Consider the following 7,364-nt stretch of genomic DNA (forward strand, 5'->3'; position numbering starts at 1 on the left):
AACTCTTCAGAATTGTGTTGCTGAACATTTAATGTTTATCTGATTTTGGAAAAACTTTCTTCTGGCAGAGGAAATTTTAAGTGTTCAGAGCCATAAAGTTTCTCCATGAGGAGCTGCAGAGATGTACTCTCCCTCAAAAAGAGGCACTGAGTAAGAGGCGTCTAGTTCCAGCAAAACTCTGCCTAGCACTGACAACAAAATTATACATCCTCTGCCAGGCTATTTGCAGTAAGTAAGTCAACTTTAGGAATTAAAAATAAAGTAAAATACATAATTTTTGCCTCGGTTCATTGAGGGCTTGGGAAATAAGTTTTCACTGCAGTCCAGAAGACTGCATCATCTCAAAGCCAAATGGGCACTTTTTTGAGTTATTAATGTTTCTAGATAGAGGGACAGAAGACAAAGTTATTTTGTTTATGCAGAACAAACTTTAATGCTTTCTTGTACAGAAAAGCATTTTTGCCTAGTACAGACTTCCTTTACTGGGAGGCTTCCAGTATTTTTCTTATTCTTACTGAGTTGTAAATACAACAAAAAATACATTCTACTGTTGTATCCCCTATTCACAGGAAGGATAGGGAATTAAATATTTCCTTTACAGATCAGTCCTGGCTTTTATCTTAAGGGTTTTCTGAGCCTCAGAAAACACACCTACCTACATGTGTAAGGTGTTGTTACATATAATAATCAGCTTACTCCCCTTTTCAACAGTGCTGTGTGAAAAATTCTTAATTTTTTTCAGTGTCTGATGCTATCTCTAAGTAAATATTCTTTAATGGTCACACAACAGTTGTAAATAATGAATGTAAATACTCTGTATTCAAAAAATATCTTTGTATCTAAAAGCCTATTTGCTTTTTCCCACTTAATTGGTTGCACTGCCTACTTTTCTAAGCGGACTTTGCTTGAGAAGATATTTGTAACAATTGGCAACCCTTTGCAGTTCTGCAAGGGAGATCTGAGTAGGCACTTCTAAAGACAGTCTGCTTCATGTTTTTGGACTTGGAAAATATTTATCCTAGTCATGGTCAGCTGGCATTGTAAGAGTTTCAATTTCATAATATATACTCAATACAGCAATATGTTCTTGAGGTTCTTTTTTTCCTGCTGAAGCCAAAAGAGGCATTACTTGGCAAATTCAAAAATAGTTTAAGAGTTAATTTCAATGGGATTACTGGATGAAAATGGAGAATAGGTGTTTTTAAACTGAAGCCTTAATTTTACTTAAAACTCTAATTCCTTCAGTATATTTAGGCAGAAATGCAATTTTCAAATTTGCTGTGTATATTTGCTGATTACTTAAGGCATGTGCAAATGATTATATTCTATTAAATTAATACCTTCAGTTTAGGACCCAAGTGCAAAGGCTTTAATCCAAACTTCTGTCCCACTGGTTCAATTAATTTCATTCTTAACTATTTACTTTACTGATAATGGCAGATATTAAAAATATGCTAAATCTTTCTTTGCTGTTAGGGAGGTGTATGTCTTCTTACTCTAGGAGACATTCAAGAATAGGACAAACTCAGAAATAACAATAAACTGGCAGGACCCTACATCTCATCTAAGAAAACACTTCTTTTTCTCCTCTCTTCCAAAATAATTGTGCACCCCACATCCACAATAAAGCAGAGAAAAAGAATGGAGACCTTTGCAGAATAGCTGGTCATTATTCTTCCTGGACTATTACAGCCAATGCAGGGCCTAGTAATTTTTACAGGTTGCATTTTTGTTAGGATGTGTTTATTTAAGAGACACAAAATTGGGAAGAACCTCAGGCAGAATGCTGTAGGGAAAGCAAAGCACAGGAGCTTTGGAGTGAAAATACCACTGGTTTTATTTGACGATAAAAATGCTGTTTCTACATTAGAAGAAACTCCTCGTACAGGGATTTTTTCCTTGTTTAGGTTTGACAACCTTGATTTACACTATCTTGGTTATATAAAATACTGTTAAGAAAAAACAGGCATTCTTACTCATCTGTGGATAAAGAATGGTGGTCAAGTGAAAGTAGTGTCTGTTAGCCTGGCACACTTACCCAAATAATCAGCATGTAGATTAGATTCCACAGACAAATCTTAAATATCTTATTCCAAAACTACCTTTAAACTCCAAGGCTTTATTGTCACTGACAGAGCAGAGTATTTTAAACTGACTTTTTATTCAGCTTAAATTGTAGCTTCACAACCCTTCTGTTTGATGATATCATAGGACAGAAATATATAACCTCTCTAGGAGATCTTTTCTTTGCAGATTTGAATCATCATTTCAGAGATACAGTGTTTTCAGAAAGGGTCCAGGGCCAGAACATCAGAGTCCAATAGGGTCAGGCATCCTTTGTCATAAATTCCAGACAACGGGCAGGAAGTCTGAAGGCATGATTGCACTGCTCAGTAGCAACTACAGGAGTGTGCCAGTGGTGTGTTTGCTGCTGATTCTGCTCTTTCTTTTTGAAGGAGGCAATGGAGCACCTTTGATGGGAGAGGAGGGGATGACCCTACTCTGCCCATTCAAGCCCAGTATCTGCATGAGAGAAAGTGCATACCAAGGGATGTACTTTTAGCAGATTTGTGAAACTTTGGTGGCTTTTCATGGAATGGTCATTGACTCCTTCATGTATTTTAATACTTGTTCAAGAATTTTCATCATGAATATGTTAAGCCCGAAATCTTAAAAATTCATAAAAATATCAGCTGAAGGTGCAGAAAAACATTCAGTTGCTGATGCTTAGGGAAATTAGTCCCTGAGAACTGGGAGATAGCTCAGTGGGAGGAAAGTCAGTGAGAAAAGCATGCTGTGACTGCTTTATTCCAACCTGCAGAAGTCTGCATTTTCCTCAGCATGGATGTTCTGCAGTTAATTCTCCCCCACCCCCCTTTATTTTTTTTTCAGTATTTATGGATCACTTGGTTTATTGGTGCTATTGTATAATGGGTATTTTTCATTGCTCCCAGTGAAGAAAGGTTTAATATTTTTCCTACAAGAGTGTATTTTCACCCTCTTTCAGTCCAGTGTCAGTCCAGCCAATGGCTGGGGAATGACTTCAGGGGAAGTTGTCTCGGAGCCCCGCGCTGGCAGCTGGGCTGGCTGCAGGCTGAGGTGCAGTAGGTTAACAGGAGTTAACATCCCTCCCTCCATGGGGCTTTCCCTCCTTGCACGTATCTGCCTCTGTATATATTGGCAATCTCCTGGAATAGTGACTCACTCTCCTGACTGGTAGGTAAAACCTTAAAGAAAGTCATTGTTTTTGCTGTAATTCTGAATCTCAGCTGGGGGTGCTGGAAATTGAACTTGCAATTTCTGAAACTGTAGCAAGATCTAGAAGCCTAGCAACTGACTTCTCAAATACATTTACCAGCTTTGTATGGTATATAATAGCTTGTGTCTTGAAAGCCATTAAATTTACATTAACTTTATCACGTTACAAATAGTCACGGCTCAAACTTACTGTTTTGCAAGAGCTCACTACTTTGGATTTGGGTACAATTTGTCATCTGCTTTTACTTTTCATTAAAAGTATTTTTTGGTATACTGCTGCTGTATAGAAATGTAATTCAAAATTTTCTTCTGGAAGAGTTATCTAAACAGCTGAGGAGTGCTTTATTTGTAATAAGTTTGTTCAGTGTACCCCAACACATTTTTCTGCAGCCCTTGGAATCTTACTGAAGCAGCAATATGAAATTAAACCCTTAAACAATGTCACCAAGAACATTGCATTTCTGGCAGTGCAATCCTATGTGCAAAAGCATGAGTACAAAAATGATTCATGCCATCTATTAAAGGCTAATTTAAATACTGGAACACTGTTTTACCATTCAGATGCTATGAATTATTGCATCTACTGTAGTTGAGTCTAAGTTGAGCCAGCTTGACTAACATGGCAGGAAACTCCAACCTCAAAGGATTTTTTAAAAAATTGCAATTGTCACAATAGACAGATTTTTTTTTTTTAATTTTACCTATATGGATAATAATCTTTCATACATCTTAATACAATCCTAATGAAATTTAAAAAATAAATGTCATAGTTCATCTGCCGGTTTACTACAGAGACTGTGGAATAGTATATTAAAAATGTATTTCTTTTTCACTGTTACTCTCTTTATATTATCCATCAAGTAAATCAAACATAGAGTTCTAACTTATTAGCATAAAATCTCACCCAGGCACAATCTGCTTGATGAACAGATTTCCAACTTTTTTGTTATGGAGACATAAATTATACTGATATTACCAGGGAAAAAGGATTCTAGTACTTGACTCCATGTTTTTGACAAAACTCTGTATTAGGTTATGGCTTTTAAAGAAACATAATGTTTTGTTCCAAATTCATAGATGTAAACTCACTGTTTTATTAGTTGTAATACCTATCTTATGTTTCCTGCTTAAATATGCACTAAAGTAAACCCATTCTAACATTCCCCTGTGCACGCAAGCACACACACACACACATGTGCACATAAATCTTTCATGCCACAAAAGTTGGCAAGTTATGCATTTTCATAGGAGACACTCTGGACTATTTAGTTCAGCTGCACAGAATATTCCATTGGTATAATTTAGAAAATCATTCTTTGGATCCAATCCTGTGTTTCTTGAACGCCCATGAATTTCTGCAACTTTAACCATGAATTAAAGGAGGGTCAGCTTCTTGTCCAGATGCACCATGGTATCTTTGTATCTCTCATGTATGTAGGGATCCTGTCAGATTCTGAAAAATACAGCAAGGTTTGGAGGTGAGCTTCATTTGAGCTGTGATTACAGAGGCATTAAGTACCTGCTGAGCATGGGCCTTAGCAAATCTCCATCGATTATCTGCCAGGCTCCTCAATGAGCATCTTTATACAGGGGGGCTGCCACCCTGGTCTTTGCATGGAATTTTTTAACATCTCATTTAAATGTCTCATCAACCTGTAAAATAAGTAGGTATCTCTGCCTGTTCCAGTTACTGAGGATATTTGCTTTGCTTTGTTTTTGTTGGTTCCACACAACCCAACCCCCCCTCCCCCCAATTTTCTTGGAATTAATATATAAATAATGATAGAAAAATTAATTCTACTTGCTCAGATATCTTTCTTTTCTCCACTTTAAGCCATTCATCTGTCTACTCTCAGAATTATTTAATCTACCAGAAAAATATTTTTCAATCCATTCTCGCATGTGATAAGCATTTTACATTTGGAAGGATTCAGCACCCAGAATCGAGTCCCTTGCAGGGTGGGGGTGGCACCCCAACACATCTGCTGGCCAGTATGGGCCTCTTTCTGATCCAGCTGACCCAGCTCACAAACCCAGCCCCCTCGGGAAGGTGCTGAGTACTGGTGCACCAGGCCACTGACATGCCCAGACCCATGACCATCTCCTCTATATTCCATCATCCCACACAGTGTGACACGTGGGAATGTCACCACCAGCCTAGGGAGAGTCTGAGTCTTGAACAGTTTGATCCCTTACCTTTTAGAAGCATCCCTCTGCCTTTCATGTGAAGAGCTGCTACACTCTGAGGGGGCTCACAGACTCAGAGTTCACACATTAACCTTTACTAGGCGTGTGAGAGATGCCTGTGTAACCCTGCCTTGCTGTCCGTGCTGAGGTGCAGCACTCTCTGGGCAGGTGCAGTACCCTGAAACGGGGAATCAAAGCAGGCAAGGAGCTGCCAGCTGCCAATGCCTCATGGGGAAGTTTCTGTTCCTCTTGGTGTATGGGGGACTGACTCACAGCCTATCTCAGATGGCTGTCAGATTGTCAGTGACCATGATAAAGCTTTCACTTATCCCAGATGGGGAGGCTTAGAAGAAAATAGGAATTGCAGTGGGAACCAGCTGCTCACATGTCTGTGATGAGCAGGCTCACAGGAAGATTTTTACATGATTTCTGTGCCTTGCATTATTTAACTTACCACCTGATGTTCCTGCCTTGCAGTAAATACAGAAAATTACCAGTTGCCGTGGTTTTCATTGTGTCTGTTTGTGCAGATATGTAAGTTGTATATGAATTCTGGAGAATTTAAGAGTACATGAAGGAATTTTAGCATGACATTTTAGCTGGTTTCTATTCTGTGTGTGGTGCTCTGGCAGTGCCTAGAGCTTTCAATTCAGTTACTGCAGTCTGCAAGGATCTACTCTGTATTACCCCAGCCTCTGCACAGACACGTCCTGCAGGCTGATAATAATCAGGTACACATATAGAACAATGATCATGATAAAAATCAGTGTAAAAAAACAATTTGCCTGATGATCACAAACGTTATTAATTGATTAGCACAGCAGCTTTACATCATGATTTAAGAGAAAGACAGGTTTTTATTTAAAAAACAGCTAGGAAAGAAAAGAGAAATGCCGAACTGTGAGTCAAATATAATTTTGTTATAACTGTACTAAACAGCATATTTCTATGTGTATATGCTCTATGGAACATTGTAGTCACTCACACAACATGAGGAAAAAAAATACTTTGAAGTCAAAATTCATTTGTTAAACATTCCATATTCTCCAAAGAAGTTTAAAATCCATTAGTGTAAATATGTAGTAGAGTTTAAAAAAAAGACTCCTGAATTTTGTTTTGATCCAGGCTCTAACATTGTCTGTGTTGTGTCACTGAGTCAGGCAGTGACACTTTTATTCAGAGTGGATGGTATCTTATTCTACATTTACAGCTACTACTTTTGTAGTTGTTCAAATGTGGTACCCCCAAGAACATTTATTTCTCCTTAGTGTGAATGGGGATACGAGAAGCATCTTGCAATCTACAAAACAGGCAGTCAACATGGTCTTACTTCAGAGGATGTTCTGAAAATCAGGGTTTTTTACCATTTCTCACCCACACGGCTATCTTTCTCCATTAACACATGAAATGATATGTATTGCAGTTGGTTTTTGTTTTATTTTGCTTTGTTTTTTTAAATAGTGTTTTGAAAAGCAAATAATTGTTCTGAATAAAGGGTGGTAGTGGTGAAGAAGTTACTGCCTCCCTTTTAAACTGGCAGTATTTCTTTGGATTCTATTTCAACATAAGGGTTTTGAAGACAAATTTTCAAAGGCCCTCAATTCTGATATCTTGTTTTATTTATTACTAATGAAAAAAAAAATATGGCCAGTAGATAAGTGAAACCTTTTAACAATCAGATTACATATGCATCCTCCGGGGAATTGCTCACATCTTGGAAGCCAGCTGCAGGATCTGGTTCTGGGAGGGATCGATCTTCAGAAGCTTAGCAAGTGTTATCTCTCCTCTTAAAGGGAAGGGCTGGTAATTCAACCTTTCACTCTCCTGTGAGTCATGGAGCAAACAGTCCAGCAGATGGATCTGAGGTTCCTTCAGACTTGTGAGTTCCTGATGATTCTCAATACGCTCATTAACCTTGT

At 38.1% G+C, this 7,364-nt stretch overlaps 1 long non-coding RNA gene across 1 annotated transcript; it reads right to left on the bottom strand.

The window, feature by feature from the left end:
- Positions 1 to 4,079: 4,079 nt before the first annotated feature.
- Positions 4,080 to 5,732, bottom strand: LOC147655330 (uncharacterized). Its single transcript, XR_015278711.1, has 2 exons — positions 5,455 to 5,732; positions 4,080 to 4,711 (listed from the first exon to the last, which is right to left on the bottom strand). It is a non-coding gene; the product is annotated as an uncharacterized LOC147655330 (long non-coding RNA).
- Between the last annotated feature and the right edge of the window lie 1,632 nt (positions 5,733 to 7,364).

The sequence above is a fragment of the Cyanistes caeruleus genome, chromosome 1, assembly GCF_971803275.1.
Source record: "Cyanistes caeruleus chromosome 1, bCyaCae1.hap1.1, whole genome shotgun sequence".
Classification (NCBI taxonomy): domain Eukaryota; kingdom Metazoa; phylum Chordata; class Aves; order Passeriformes; family Paridae; genus Cyanistes; species Cyanistes caeruleus.